Source organism: Euprymna scolopes, chromosome 26, assembly GCF_053919585.1.
Source record: "Euprymna scolopes isolate OS-2025 chromosome 26, ASM5391958v1, whole genome shotgun sequence".
NCBI classification, from domain to species: domain Eukaryota; kingdom Metazoa; phylum Mollusca; class Cephalopoda; order Sepiida; family Sepiolidae; genus Euprymna; species Euprymna scolopes.
In genome coordinates, this window is record NC_136507.1 from 84,980,045 (window position 1) to 84,997,765 (window position 17,721).

Here is a 17,721-nt window from a genome sequence, read left to right on the forward strand (position 1 = left end):
AATTTTTTTCAATTAAAGGAGTAAGGACCAAGGTTTTATTAAAAAAAAACAAAGTGTTTTTTTTTTTAAAAAAGGTTTTAAACTTCGGACTTTACAGGTAAATTTCTAAAAAAGGCATTTTTTTTTTGTTTTAAATTTGAATATATTATTTATTGACCTTTTCTCTTCAATTTGTGATATATAAAACTCCGACATAAATTAATTATTTACTTTTTAAGAGAAAGTTAAAAATGGGTGACACTTGGGGGGGCGTGAATTTAAAAAAAACGTTTGTCTAAAATATTATATTCGGTTTATTGGAAAGAACATAAAATTTCACATTGACCCTGAAAATATCGTAAAAATAGAATCAATAGAAAAATTTTGATAGACTTTTGTAAGTTTAAAAATTGAAAAATATTGAGTTCGGAAAATTCATTACTGTTTTTAAAAATACTATTAAAAAACCACCGAATATATATCAAGTTATGTCACGGTAACTTATATTGAGCAAATTTCTAAGAGTATTTTGTCTAGTTTATTATTTATTACACCTTTTTCCGAACTTACCGTGTTAAAAAGAGAGTCGGCCGCCATTTTAAATTTTCCAATACATCGGTAAACACTGTATGTTTTTCGAGCTGAATAAATATGTTACATTGAATAAAAACACAAAAAATATATCCAGTTAGGTAGAAAAGTAACTTATCTTGCCTTTGATAACATTTATTTGTTATATATTAGGTTTTTGACAACTTTTTCGAATCTATGTGTACAGTAATACAAACCCGGAAATTTCAAGATGGCGTCTGACTCCCTCTTTAACACGGTAAGTTTGGGAAAAGGTGTTATAAATAAAAAACTGGTTAAAATACTGTAAAAAACTCGCTCAATATATGTTACCGTGACATAGCTTGACATATATTTTTTCTAGTTTTTTTTTATTTATAACACCTTGTTTTTGGAGCTGAATAAACATGTTACATTGAATAAAAACACGAAAAATATATCTAGTTTGGTAGAAAAGTAACTTATCTTGCCTTTGATAACATTTATTTGTAATATATTTGTTTTTTGACAACTTTTTCGAATCTGTGTACAGTAATACAAACCCGAAATGAACGCGCGTTTTTTTTTTTTTTTTTTTTTTTACTTTTAAGTTTGATATATATATATATATATAGAATTTAGGAAAACTCGTCCCGGGAAAACTCGTCTCCGGAAAACTCGTCTCCGGAAAACTGGTCTCGGGAAAACTCGTCCCCTTTCGCTAGGTAGGAAAACTGGTCCCTTATTGATTAAATATCGATTTTATGATCGTTCTTGAAGGAGATATTGCTTTTTAAAATAGACTATAGCCCCTCCCCTAATATTTAAAAAAAAATATTTTTATTTGTTTAATGTTTTTTTTTTTTTTTTTTTTTTTTTATAAAATCGATTGCCCGTTTTCTACCTAACTGGCTAAGTTCTTAGTGGTTTCACTTATTTTAAAGCGTTTATTATGCCCATACAAAGTTAATTACAATTTTGTTGTTTCTTATTTTAACGATGTTTTTTGGAGTCATAAAAACAATAATTAAAAACAAAACAAAAAAATTAAAAACTGGGAGCGATTCGATTTTTCGTTACTTTTTTGTTTTGGTTTTTTAATTATGATAGTTTTTTGTTGTTATGTTTTTGTTTTCTCTCATACCAAATGCATTCATGCGTTATTTAAAATGATAATTTTATCAATTATCAACATTTATTGTCGTCCTGTCAAATTTTGCAAAAATTAACTAATAAATTAAAAGGGAAATATTTTTTTGGCGCCAGAGATGCCATGTGCTAACAATCTTTCGTTAACTAATTTTTAATTTTTTAAATTTTTACTTCAAAATTCTAAAATCAATCATTCAGAGAAAAAGTAATCACTAAGTAAATTTATTAATCAATTTTATTGAAAACTCCGCTATGGTTTATCAAGAATCTTTTTAATTTCATTTTTTGTTGGTTGTTTTTCGGAGGGAGACATAGTTTTACCCCCCCCTCTCTAAATTATATTTTAAAAAATATTAAAATTTGGGTTTGTATTACTGTACACATAGATTCGAAAAAGTAGTTAACAAAACAAATATATAATAAATAAATGTTATCAAAGGCAAGATAAGTTGGGTTACCCGATAAGTTACTTTTCTACCAAACTGGATATAATTCTCATGTTTTTATTCAATTTAACATGTTTATTCAGCTCGAAAAACATGCCGTGTTTACCGATGTATTGGAAAATTCAAAATGGCGACCGACTCTCTCTTAAACACGGTAAGTTCGGGAAAAAGGTGTTATAAATAATAAACTAGACAAAATACTGTTAAAAAACAACCGAATATATGTCAACTTATGTCACAGTAACATATATTGAGCGAGTTTCTAACAGTATTTTGTCTAGTTTATTATTTATAATACCTTTTCAATATATGTTACCGTGACATAACTTGACATATATTCGGTGGTTTTTTAATAGTATTTTGTCTAGTTTATTATTTATAACACCTTTTCCCGAACTTACCGTGTTAAAGAGAGAGTCGACCGCCATTTTGAATTTTCCAATACATCGGTAAACACTGTATGCTTTTTGAGCTGAATAAACATGTTAAATTAAATAAAAACACGAAAATTATATCCAGTTTGGTAGAAAAGTAATTTATCTTGCCTTTGATAACATTTATTTGTTATATATTTGTTTTTTGACAACTTTTTCGAATCTATGTGTACAGTAATACAAACCCGAACGAGAAATAATGTCCGGTATATCACATCTTAGGGGTCTTGATAATCGCTAAAAAATAGAAAATTAAAGAAATTACTGATGTAGATTTGGTTTTAAAAAGAAAATAATACATTTTAATATGTTTTTAAATATAATCTAGAGAGAGAGAGAGAGAGAGAGAGAGAGAGAGAGAGAGGGGGGGTAAAAACTATGTCTCCCTCCGAAAAGCAACCAACAAAAAATGAAATTAAAAAGATTCTTGATAAACGATAGCGGAGTTTTCAATAAAATTGATTAATAAATTTATTCAGTGACTACTTTTTCTCTTAATGATTGATTTTAGAATTTTGAAGTAAAAATTAAAAATGAGTTAACGAGAGATTGTTAGCACATGGCATCTCTCGCGCCAAAAAAATATTTCGTTTTTAATTTATTAGTTAATTTTTGCAAAATTTGACAGGACGACAATAAATGTTGATAATTGATAAAATTATCATTTTAAATAACGCATGAGTGCATTTGGTACGAGAGAAAACAAAAACATAACAACAAAAAACTATCATAATTAAAAACCAAAACAAAAAAGTAACGAAAAATCGAATCGCTCCCTGTTTTTTAATTTTTTGGTTTTGTTTTTAATTATTGTTTTTATGACTCCAAAAAATATCGTTAAAATAAGAACAAAAAAAATTTGTAATTAACTTTGTATGAACATAATAAACGCTTTAAAAGAAGTGAAACCACTAAGAACTTAGCCAGTTAGGTAGAAAACGGACACTTAGAAAATCGATTTTATTTAAAAAAAAAAAGAAAACAAGTAAAAATATTTTAAAGAAATATTAGGGGGAGGCTATAGTCTATTTTAAAAAATAATATCTCCTTCAAGAATGATCATAAAATGTGTTTTCAATCGATATTTATTCAATAAGGGACCAGTTTTCCTACCTAGCGAAAGGGGACCAGTTTTCCGGAGACGAGTTTTCCCGGCACCGTATATATATATATATATATATATATATATATATATATATATATATATATATATATATATATATATATAAGTATTTTTAAATTTTATCTTTCTAGCTTTAAAAAAAAGTTTAAAAATGTTATCAGCCGGCATAATTTATTTTTAAATATTGAAAATTTCAGGAAAATTAATTTTTGCTAAATTTTTAAAACGTGTCAACAGCTTAAAAAAATCGTCTCTTCAAAAGAGTCGATGTTGTCTCGCATTTTCATTAGTTTTGTATGCTGTAAAAAATTTTTTTTAATATTAGCAATTCATTTGACGCTTCTTTTGAATGGTAAAAAACTTAGGATGATAATATTGAATTAAATTATAGTTACATCGTGTTAAATACAGGGGGGAGCACGTTAAAACTTACTTTGTTGAATGGAGATATCCACGAGTTACTACAGGTGTTTACTGGTGTAAAGAAACAACTAATGGACTACCCGTGATGACGTCAGCAGATTAAATTATTTTTGCCCACCGGCCATCTTGTCTTTTAAGACGGTCTTGGTTATACTTACGCCTGAAGACCGCTTGTGAATTAGATATCCCCTCGCTAAAATTCTATCTTCACATGAAGAAGGCCCGAACAGTGTTAAATACTACAATAGGTAGAAGATGCACTTTTTTACGAATTGTGTAGAACATACCACTATTCAAATTGCTGAATACATAACGTTGTGGAGCATGGTTTTGTTCCTAATGGTGTAGATTAGGCGCGTGGAGTTTTTTTTTTTTACATAGGCATCACCACATTATCAAGGCCAAGATGCCACTCAAGGATAAAGGTTAAAGAGTGTACAGTACAAATTGGACAATATAGTAATCATTAGTAATGAACATTTGGAAAATTTGATAACTTATATGGAACGGTTCATCAAGAATTATTTACGTTAGACTTGAAGACAACCATATTGTAGTCAGCCGGAAAGCAGGAAAACGGAAGACAATTCCACAGGCGTGCAGTTCTAAGAAAGAAGCTTTGTTCATGGAATCTACGTTTAGGTTTAGGCACAGATAAAGAGTGGGGGGAATTATTGATAGTGTTTACAGCTAGACGAGTGTTTCTTGTGAAAGTTTTTCGAGAGGGGACCATAGATTGAAGCGCAGTCGAACACTTTCCATTAAAATAACGATAAATCAGAGGCAAACACGCAACATCTCTTCTGTGAGATAGAGGTTGCAAGGAAGAGAAAAGGACATCTCCTACGAGGCTACGAAGTCTATTTTGAACTCTATCAAGGCAGGCCAAGTCCTTTCTAGCAGCTCCTGCCCAGATGTGGCAACAGTATTCCATCCTTGGACGTACCTGGCTCTTATATAGATAGAGAATAGCATTAGCAGTGAGATATCTACCGGATCGATAGAAAGATCTCACCATTTTTCCAGCGGTCTTGGCAACAGATTGGATGTACCTGTTCCATTTAAGATCAGGAGTAATGGTCAAGCCAAGAAGCTTGTCAAAACTCGAGGCCTCCTGAAGACGAGAGCCATTCATTTCAATTGATGCCAGATGTGGATAAGAATGTTGATGATGTAAAGAGAGAAGCTTGGTTTTAGATGCATTAAAAGTAACCAGCCACTCCTTTCCCCATTGTACTACGTGCTCAAGATCAGAGGAGAGAAAATTGGAGAGAACTTGGTCGTTTACTGTCTTAGATGTGCTACCATAAATGGTAGTGTCGTCAGCATAAATGTCTACAAATGATGTAAGGATGTGATTTGGAAGATCATTAATGTAGATCAGGAAAAGAATTGGGCCCAGGATGGACCCCTGAGGGACACCGGCATTAATACTGTGAGCTTCTGATTTTTTCCCCTCAACTACTACTCTTATGAACCTATCAGAAAGAAATCATTTAATAATTGAGAAGACATTTCCAGCAATACCATAGCTAGAGATCTTATGAAGTAAACCTTTATGCCATACCCTATCAAAGGTCTTAGATATGTCAAGAGCAATTGCCCTAGCAAGGTTGCCTCCATCGAGAGATTTGCTAATCCTATGAGATATAACTGTAAGCACATCTGCTGTAGATCTAGCAAAACGGAAACCATATTGAGTGTCACTAAGAAGGTTATTTTTGTTGAGATGGTTGATTACTTCTGTATTTAACACAGATTCCAGCAACTTACTCATGACGCACAGGAGACTTATTGGTCTTTACTGAGAGGGAGATGAGCGATCACCTGAATTCTTAAATACAGGGCATACTGATGAAATTTTCCAGGGAGACGGGAAACTATTCTCCTTAAGACAACGTTTAAACAGTTTTGTAAGTATGGGCGCTAGTTCATGTTGAAGTTTTTTGAGTACTATAATTGGAATACCGTCAGGGCCAGTTGCTTTACTGGAATCAAGGTTTGTGATTAGCTTGGCAACATCACGTACAGATATACGTATATCACATATCGTTTTTTCTGATACAGGAGGAAATATTGGGGGTTGGCGGCCTTGATCGCAAACGGTAGAATTAGCTGCAAAGTTCTTGACAAAGTTGTATATGAAAACCTGATTAAACGGGATTACGCTAGGTAAACTGAGCAGTGAAGTTATTTAATGTGACGATGAGAGATACATCAACAGTAACTACATAGTTGTTGCGATAAATATAATAAAAAATAAGTAATAACGGGATCATTGTAATGTTATTACCCTTTTAGGCTGTGATCATAGCGTAGTATCTGTGTTAACTGTGGCAAGAGGGTTCAAGGGTCAAAACATTATTATTATTGTTATTGTTATTATTATTAATTGATTTGAGCGACGGGTGGTCGCTGGGTCAGTTATTATGATTAGATGAATTAACAAATAACTAGATGTGGGCATTAGATTGGTCTGAGACGCGTAATGAGGTGACGTAAGAGAATGCGTGATGTAGTTTGTTTTGGAGAGATTCAGGGCGTTGAGATTTGACGACCAAAGCGAACAGACGTCTAGACAGGGGTATACAGACAGCTAGGAGCGGGCTGTAAGAATAGAAAATGTAGATGAACTGCAGATCCTGTGAAAATCATTTGAGACAACTGCAATACATTTATATTATAAAAATATAAAGAGTTGTTTCGTAGTTTCACAAGTAGGAACAGATGTCTCAATGGGATGGTGCGTATCGTTTCATGGTTCGTCACTGAGCAGCGGGAAGATAGAAGAACTCTTCAAGAAAAAAGATATGGAGAACATATTATTCCCCTTATATATGAACTGTAAAAATATCCCGTGTGATAAGTCTGATACAACATGACACAGTTTACACGTCAATATCATATCCTCCTGGCTAAACAACACCCATTCGATTTATACGTTTATCAGTCCGTTAAAAGAACAATATCTCACATCCACTATATAACAGATAACGCGTTTTAATATATAATCTCCTCCAATATAAATACAATATAAATAATAAATACAATATACAACATTATCATTCATTGTCTGAATGCTTTCAAGCAAAACACTTTGTATCACTAATTCCTTTTTTACTTACGTGTGAAGAACCTTACGTCATGCATCGTGTGGCTCGTGTTAGGAAAGAAAAAAAAGAGAAAATAAAAATGGCCGCCCCCTGGTATTTATAGACTGAAAATCACGTGATGTGACGAGAGAGTGGAGGAGGTATACAAATGAGATGTCGTTTGATCTCTCTAAAAAAGAGCCGTCTTCTTTATTTTGGGCGTCAGTGTGGAAAGTGCAGAAAGAAGAGAACAGTTGGATTTGAGTTTGAGACTTTTTATCTGAGATTGAGTTCAAATTTAACGTCAAGCTATTTCAGCACAGTGACAAAAATGGGTGACCGATTTAAATTGAGCAGCGATATCCTGAGGCCATTTACTGGAGAATGTGACGTGGTTGCGTGGCTTAACAAGCTGAAGTTGGTGGCAAGGCTGCAGAAGATCGAGGATGTAGCCACGTTAATACCAATGTATTTGGATGGAAGTACTCTAGCGGTCTACTTAGAAATGGGAGAGGCGGATCAGGCCATTGCTGAGAGCATTGAAAACCGGTTAAAGACCCCATTTTCCGAGAGCGCGTTTGAGGCTTACAACAAGCTCAAACGAGTCACCTGGACTGGGGAGTCTGTGGACGTGTACGTGGCAGAGATAAAGCGACTAGCAGGATTGGCTGGATATGGGGGACGCAGCCTTGAGAAAACTGTAAAGCTGGCACTTGTAACTGGTTTCCCTGATCGCATCTCCATGGAACTGCAACGACTTACTGATATTGAAACCATTGAGGTGGAGGAGATTCTAAGGCATGCTAGAGTTTTGGTGAAACAGTCTGGTTAGCTGGGAGCGGTCACGGCTACTGTTGCAAGCAGAAAGGAGCGATCAGTGATGAAGCAAGGCCGTGGATGTATCGGTAAATGCTTTCGATGTCAAGGATTACATCTGATGAGAGACTGTAGGGAGCCACGGGCAGACATTATGTGTTTTCGGTGTGGCCAAGTAGGGCACATTAACAGCAATTGCCCTTCGCTTCCGGGAAACGAGTAAAGGGGTGCTATTGCGCCAGTAGTCACCCCTTTTATACTGAACAGGCGTATGAGAGTTTGTTGCCACAGTTGGTGATCACAATCAATAGAAAGAGGGCTAGACCTCTTGTTGATACTGGATGTACAACAACACTTATTACTACGAGCGTCGCCAACTCTTGGAATGGAACCAGCAACGTTAAAGCGGTGGATGGCAGAGAAGTGGAATGCTGTGGAGAGGCCGATGCGGAGATTGTAGTAAGGAATATGCCATTGCGGCTAAGAGTGATCGTGCTGGATATACAGGTTGCAGGAATTGATGTGGTGCTGGACCTGGACGTGATAGACCGACTGGGAGGAGCTACTATTGCTAAAGGCCAGGTGAAGTTTGGCAATCAGAGTGCACCGAGAATAACAGGAAGTGTAACCAGGGGTGATACTGATTGAGGATGATGACTTTCGAGCCTGCTTCGATGGCGAAAAATGGATGGTAGAATGGCGATTGACCGCGGAGCCACCTGTAATGACGAATCGGGTCAGCTGTTACAATAGCACACTGAAAGGAGCTGCGGAGCCGCAGTTTGAAAAAGTTGAGAGATGGATAGATGAAGGAATATTAATGAAGTGTAGCATTAGGGGTATTATTGGAAATAGGAGAAGTGGCTCTTGAAGATGCTGCTTGGCGACGCAAAAAGGATGATGGCGCCCATATCAATGTTGCGGAACTAGATGCTGTGATGAAAACTAAATGTGAAATAACTCTGATGGCCGAAAGAAATACGCTTACTTCCGGTTGTAAACACAAATGCTGTCAAATATTTATAATTGGAAATAAGTTACATTTAATATAAATTAAAATAAATATAAATAAAATAAATCAATTTTAAATTATATCTCTAACAAGAATTAAAATGAACCTATTAAAACAAAAATTAATAACATCGAGCTAATTATTGAAATATGTTTTATTCAATGTAATATGCAAATGAAGTTACTCATTCCATGTGAGTTCCTTTGTAAATTGTATATATAGACATCGTAGTGGAATGAAAGTGTTTATAAGTTCGTTTCTTGTATGAAAATTAATTTTCGAAACAGTGTACATTTTGTACACATTAATTAAATTTTGAATTAGATAAACGCCAAGAAAATGATATATTTTAATAGATATAAGATAATAAAAACATAGAAACGGTCTGACATATGCAAACAATATAAATAACAATTATATCATATTTAATAATAATCGTCTATTATAATTAAATAATAAATAATAATAAGTGCGAGACAAACGTTTACTCTTAGCAGTAATTATATATATTAATAACATATGTTGGATATTGCCACGTGCTCAGAAATGACGTCAAGTTAAAATTGGTCGGAGCCTGGGTGCAGGTGCCTCCAAGGGGTGATTAAAAAATCAAAATGGAGGACGTAGAATCCTCGGGGATTTGAACAGCGAGACTGGCCGAAAGAACATGAGAGAGAGAGAGAGAGAGAGAGAGAGAGAGAGAGAGCGACCACGATGTTAAAGTTAAGCGAGATGATTTTCTTCCACTGCAAAACACACAAACCCCGCGATACATGCCATCACTAAGGAATAATGAGTTGGAACAATTACATTGAGAGCATTGCCAGGACAACTGCGAGGAAGGTAGGTTCTCTCTACCGTGCTAGAAAGCTATTAACGCCCGAAAGTATCCTGCATCTCTCTAAGGCCACCATTCGCCCATGTATGGAGTATTGTTGTCATTTTGGGGCTGGTGCATTTGTTACTAGTCTCTCGCTCCTAGACAAGGTTCAAAAGAGAGTCTCCAACTTGATAAGTTCTGAACTTCTATCTAAGCTTCAGCCTCTGTCCCGCCGATAAAATGTTGCATCCCTCTTCCTATTTTACAAGTATTTTAATGGTGAATGCTCTGACGAACTGCAAGCACTTGTGCCCTCACGACGTAAATACTCTCGACAAACCCGACAAGCAGCTTTATCCCCTCTTACACAGTAGAGATCCCTAGATGTAAGAGAGCTTTCTACGCCAGTAGTTTCTTCCCCAGAACTGCTAGAATTTGGAATTCCATTCCGGGGTCCTGCTTCCCCAACTGTACTGATATGCAAAAGTTCAAGTGTAACATGAACCGACATCTTGCTGCCCAACTCCCTACAGAGTATCCCAGTAGCTTATGTCCATGATAGTACCCCCTTACATCAAAGTGGCAATGTGCCTTGTTTGGGGTGAAAATGTAATAAAATATAACCGTAATTCTGAGATTAAAAAGGTTATTTTGAATAAACAAAATAGTTTATAATCAGCTGTGTGTGTTTTATTTTTCTGCCAAGTGCATATATCGAGACAATAAAAAAAAGTTGATTTTTAGAAATTATATAGACTGGAAAACACACTTGACGACCGGCTGCGACGAATATATTACACAGACACGAAATTAAACACACGAAAAACAGTACCTTTTGTGAGTTCACTTAATAAAACCATATAAAAACACTTGTAGCATTTAATTATTCGTGATTCGCGCCGCTTTCATAATTGTTGCTATGCTATTTAAGATTCTGAACCAGTATTTTCAATGCGTGCCAAATCGATTCTGTCTACACACAATCGCATATTTCTGCAACGCTTTGTTCTTCCTGCACAATGACTGCATTCACCATACCCTGGCGAGTTCTTGTTTTCTTTTGTGGAATAACGCTTTCCTCCCCCATGACAACGATTCTTACTGACTTCCTATCGACGGTTAAGGAATTGCTTAAATATCGGTAAAGAGAAAAATAAAAATAATAAGAAAAAAAAAATGACGGTTTTGATTGATTGCTTTTTTCTTTTATGCAATGGCAAAGTTTTTAAAGTCAAATGCGACAAAAAGTTTTATATAATTTGGATGACACGAAACAACTTCTACGGAAAAATTGAGGCGACTTAAGAATAAAACAAATAATAATGCTTAAGTTCAGCAGTTTCTTTCAGGTTCCCTTAAACTGAACAGAAATTCCAAGGGAAAATTTTATTTCCTCAAACTATCCGGTTGTGAAACACAGTAACTCGGGATTACTATGCAGCTAGCTACAACACCGACATGTCTTACTCTAACATAAACACATTTTTATTGAGTTTCCATCTTAAATAATACAATTCTACTAAATCTTAAACATTAGCGATCATCATAGTGTTATCTTACATGTAACCTCATATTCATTAGTTCTTCTGCCCAAATGGCGTTTGAGCCTTGATAAATGATGAGTCCCTATTAGCCCCCCGAAAATAATATTATGAAAAAATTGGAAACAATGTGGCCACAGACAAAAAATATTACTTAAGGGGACAGATCCAGAAGTGTTTGTGGCATCGACCCAGAATACAACCAACCGAGAAATAATATGTTCTCCAAATGCGAATGTTTTGCATATAAACTTTGTTCATGAAAATGTTTGTCATGTCTAAGCTGAACAACAAGGTAAAAAGGGAAACTCTAGCTCTGAATATTTAACATGCTAGAGTAGTGAAACACTAGCAACATTTATTGTGTGAGATAGGGATGGTGCAAAAGGGAGATACTATCATCCGCTACTTTGTGAAACCGTTTTTCTAGTCCATCAAGTGAAGTATGAATCCTACAAGCAGCACTGGCTTCTTAAAATATACCTGATTAATTCCAACAAGCGGAACTTATGGAAACTCACCAGCGGACCCTTTCATATGTAATATATTGATGTTTGCATTCTGTGGATATTAAGTGTAAACGGAAACACCCTGATATTATTGTAGGTCTTTTGTTAAAATTACAAAAGTATTTATCTAAGCTAGCACGGATACCCGGTGTAGCCTGATCGTTAAATACGCCTAAATATATTTTAATTGATGCAGATTTCGTATATAATGTTGTAGTCAATGTTCTATCTATTATTATATACTACAAAGATGTGATTTAAAAAATTATATATATATATCGAGATGATTTCGGTGCATCAGCTTGAATCGAAACCGAAATTATATATATATATATATATATATATATGTGTGTGTGTGTGTGTGTGTGTGTGTTTGTGTGTTTGTGTTTGTGTGTGTGTGTTTTTTTTATTTAAATATAAATATACTAGCAAAAGTACCCGTCGTTGACTGGGTTCAAAAACAGCCTACAGAAAATGGACTCTGAATCATGAAAGTATGATAGGTTATGAAAAGGAAGGGTTGTAAAGAGATAGCTTCGAATTTAGGGGTATCAAAACAAAAGCAAAATATGATGAAAGTAAAAATAAAATAGATAAACCCAATAATTTTGTATACCATACCTGTTAACACTGAAACACTTATCACAATATTCTGTGGATGTATATTAAAAAATCTTGTTAAACTTTGGAGGTCAGGTGCGAACGAACACCCCATAATTTTATTATTACCATATTTCTTCGAACTGAAACATAATTATCAAAGGATACTTACGCAGATATGAAAAATCTTTATTAAAGTTTGTGCCTATTTCCATTCTATGGAGGCCAGGCGCGAACGCAGAGCCCACAATTTTACCATACATCCCTATTTAAGTTAAAACATACTTATCAAAGTATTCTTATGTACATCTATATCAAAAACACCTGTAAACGTTTTTTTTTTTTAATTTTTTATTTCATACTTTGTGGACTAGGCGCGAACGCAGACCCCAAAAATTTTATGAACCACCGTTCTGCCAGATCAAACTTACCCATTCCTGTGTCTCGATACATCTTCTATCATTATATGTAATCAGTTTTTTTTTTTAAATGGTCAACAATATAGGAGTTTGAGGAAGATCAAAGGTAATCTCGGCCTAACCGTTATGTAAATAACGGAAAAGAAGAGAGAAAGAAAGAGAGAGAGAGAGAGTCGTTCGAATAATCTTATTAATACCGATTACAAGTACGAACAAAAATATTTTAAATTAGGAGAAATTAATCTCACAATTTAGTTTCTCACAAAGCATGAAATATCATGAAACATTCGTTCTTTATTACGTATTCGATCGCCATTAACCATCTTAGTGAACATTAAACTTGTAGAATTGTAAATAGACTAAACTTTTTTGATTTTTCTCTGTATTTATATATATATATATAAATACACATACATAGATATATATATATATATAGATATATATCTGCATATGCATATATATATATATATTTGTGTATACATACATATACAAATATAATTACATTTTTTTATTTATATATTGATATATATATATATATATATATATATATATATATATATATATATATATATATATATATATGCCCCCTTCTCATGTAGGTAAAATGGCAGACTAAATAAGTTAAATGATAGAAGTTGTAATCCTAGGAATGCAGTCGATTGTTTATTCTTTTAGATATAAGTAAATATTATTTATGCCAGAGATAAAGCGATTGTCTATTCTTTTAGAAATAACTCGATGTTAAATACGTCAGTAAAAAGAATGGACAATGAGTTTATAAATTAAAATTAGGTTAATGATACACATTAATTTGCGGATGTCTTTTGTTTATCAGAGGTGTGTAAATACATGTGTAAAAAGGCACAGGTGAGTTAAAACGTGATGAATCAGGTTGGTTAAGAGCCACAGTCTGACGTCATAAACAAAGGAGTTTCTCAATATATTGAAACAGGGTTCCCACTTAGAACCAGGCAATCATAAACAGTCACAGACTCAGTGGAGCTCATCCCCTTTGAGGAAAAGGGAGAAGAGGAAACCATATTGTCATAAAAGTTTGAATTCCTGACATGATCAATCGGCCAACAGAGGAATAAAGAAATCATTTCATATTCTGTAACCGTTTGTCTTCGTGTCGTCCTTACAACGGAAAAGGTAAATATGTTTGTCATCATCTTTAATGACATAATGTATAACCCCCCTGAAGTAATGTATGTCAACTTATCTATGTTAAGAAGAACTGTATAAATGAATTTATATCTCATATCTATATATCTATAAAAGTGAACGCGTGCGTGTGTCTGTGTGTGTGTCTGTGTGTGTGTCTGTGTACATTTGCGTACGCAATAACTCTGTCAATTTTAAGTCTACAGACTCGAAAATTGATATACAGGGTACTGAAATTTAGAAAATCTTGGAAACCCATTATCGACAAGAAATGTGGCTGTAAATAGGTCAAAGTTAACCGATTTAACCTTTGAGAACTCTACCAAATCCCTCCGCCAAGTTTGGGTATAAACAATTGAATTTTAGATATAAGTTCCTTGGGCATGGCTTTAACTTAATAACTTCATTAGAGTCCAAAACAATAAATCTCTGAGGGTCCTAATACGGGTCAAAGTTTTAAAAAAATTGACGTCTGCGGTCTTTACCAAATTACTCAGACAATTTCTGGTCTAAACATTTGAAATTTTACATAAAAACTATTTACAGATAGGGCAAACTTTTTAATCGGTTTGGATCGAAAATCTTTAGTTACCAACACATAAATGTATGTATGCATGTATGTATGTATGTATGTATGTATGTATGTATGTATGTATGTATGTTTGCATATCTGCCTTAAAATTTCGACAAAGGCGACAGATTTTCACAAGATCAGTATCGTTTTGAAGTGCGACCTTTCAGACGACAAATATCGAAAAATTGGCTAAACACATTTATATCAACACCTTTAACTCGGTAGTTTTCTACAGGGGGGCGCTTTTTTCGCCGATATTTTGGAAAATCATGCTCTCCTTTCGATTTCCTAGCCTTTATTTAAAGCTACGTCAATTCCGGTTTGGTAATTGTAGTAACAGCAAAGACGTCAGTTTTTTTCCCCCGTTCTTTTCCTCTATCGAGGTACGGGTTCGAGCCTGCCTTCCTACTACCACTTTTTTGCTTTCTTTCGTTTTTTTATGTATGTATATCTGTTTGCCTGTCTGCCTTAAACTTTCAATAGAAGGGACGGGTTTTACCAAGATCAGTATCGTTTTAAAGTTCAACCTCTCATATGACAAATGTAAAAAAAAATGGCTAAAAACATTAATATTTCCCCTTTCAACTAGGCACTTTTGTACAGGGGGTCACTTTTTTCGCCGATATTTTTTAAAGTTATCCTATCCTTTAGATTGTCTAGCCTTAATTTTAAAAATGTCGCTTCCGGTTTGGTGGTGGTCGTAACAGCATAAACGTTAGGTTTTACCCCGTTCTTTTCCTCCTTTGCGGTACGGGTTCGAGCCTGCCTTCCTACTACCACTTTTTTTTTTGCTCAACATACACATCCAAACACCTGGGCAACGCCGGGCTGAAATACTAGTATATCTATAAAAGTTAAGCTGTCTGTCTTACTGCCCGTCTGTAAACTTTTCCCTACCAAATAAATCTGTCAATTTTTAGTCTAAAGACTCCAAAGTTTGCATACGCAATATTTCGATTAAGGAAAATCTTTTTAATCAGTGTTTGGCCAGAAATGTTGCTGTTACGGGGTCAAAGTTCATCAATTTGACCTTTGAGAACTCTACCAAACTCCTACGTCAATTTTGGGTGTAAACCCTTGAAATTTTAGATATAGTTTCCTTCGACATGAATCTAAGTAAATAATATATACGGCATAATCACGTTGACACACCGGTTCTCGTCAGATCACCGAAGTTAAGCAACGTTGAGCCTGGCTAATACCAGATGGGTGACTATTTAGGAATTCTAGGCGCTGTATGTGCTCTCCGCTTATCTCGGCATTGTTTCCAGTCGTCTTCTACCTCAACTTGCCACTGGTATGCAACAATGTTGACTCAGGAGAGGCGTGGTTGGTTATTGCGCAACGCTTGCCACACAAATTTCACGCGCAGGCACCCTTACAGTGGGTATCCATAGTCTGTCAAGACTGAAGGAATCCTTCAAGTAAATAATCTAATTTCAGCGCAGAACAATCAATGTTAAGGGGTCATAATTGGGATCAAATTTTTAAAAAAGTGATCTCTGCGATCTCTACCAAATTACTCAGACAAGTTTTGGTCTAAACGTTTGAAATTTTACATAAAGTGTATTCAGACATAGGGCAAGCTTTTTAATCGTTTTTTTTTTGTTGCTGAAAATTTGGCTTCCAAGATGTCAAAGTCAAAAGGTTTTACATAAAGGGTATTCAGAAATACAGCAAGCATTTTACTCAGGTTTTGGGCGAAAATTTGGTTGGCTAAATGTCAAAGTTTATAGACCTGACTTTTAAAAACTCTACCAAACTGCTGCGCGAATTTGGGTCTAAACACTTGAAATTTAAGATATGGGTTACTTGGACATGCGTTCAACATTTTAATATAATTTGAGTGCAAAACAATGAATATTAAGGGGTAAACAATTGGTGTCAAAGTTTTAAAAAAATCGACCTCTGCGGTCTCTTCCAATATTTCTCTGTGGTAGTTAAGGAGGCCTATTTTATAGAAAGGCATTACCAGGCATATTCACACATTTAAATATATACATATGCACATAACCTTATGAACAATACATAGGGCCCGAGCAAAGCCGGGCGAAATTGCTAGTATCTATATGAGTGAAAGTATCTGTCTGTGCATGTGTCTGTCTGTATACATTTCCCTACACAATAGCTCTGTCGATTTCCAGTCAATTGAAATTTTAGATATAGGTTGTTTGGACATTGTTGTAACTAAATAACTTGATTTGAGCTAAAAACCATCAATGTATAACGGTCATAATAGGGGTCAAAGTTAAAAAAAAAAATGATTCTGCGGTCTCTACCAAATTACTCAGAAAATTTCTGGTATAAAAATTTGAAATTTTACATAAAGGGTAGAGACAGGGCAAGCTTTTTAATAGGTTTGGTCGAAAATTTTTAGTTAATAATATATAAATGTATGTATGTATAAATGTTTGCATGTATGCCTACAACTTTCGATAGAGGGACCAGATTTTTACAAGATCAGTATCGTTTTGAAGTTCGACCTTTCAGACGACGAATATCGGAAAATTGGCTAAAATCATTAATATCTTCACCTTCAACTGGGTACTTTTCTACGGGGGTCGCTTTTTTCCGCCGATATTTTCGAAAGTCATCCTCTCCTTTCGATTATCTAACCTTAATTTAAACCTACGTCACTTCCGGTTTTGTGGTGGTCGTAACAGCTAAGGCGTCAGTGTTTTGCCCCCGTTCTTTTATCCGTCTTCGCAGTACGAGGTTGAGCCTTCGTTCCTACTACCACTTTCTTCTTTTTTTTTTCTCAACATTCATATCCAAACATCCGGGCAACGCCGGGCTGAAATGCTAGTATATATATATATATATATATATATATATATATATATATATATATATATATATATATATATATATATATATATACGTCGGAGTAGTTTTTATTCAACAATCAGTGGTTATGTAAACGTGAGATTGTAGGTTTACAAAATATTACTGGCAGTAATATTCTATAAGTTATCCCATCTAAACGAGAATTGCTCGATATTCAAGATAGAGCAAATAAATTAAATTGTAATTAAATGAATTTCAAAAAACTCTCATTGAAATGAAAT

General features: G+C 34.4%; 1 pseudogene; it reads left to right on the plus strand.

Moving 5' to 3' along the window:
- The first annotated feature begins 15,778 nt into the window (after positions 1-15,778).
- Positions 15,779-15,895, plus strand: LOC145248589 (5S ribosomal RNA; annotated as a pseudogene).
- The last annotated feature ends 1,826 nt before the right edge of the window (positions 15,896-17,721 follow it).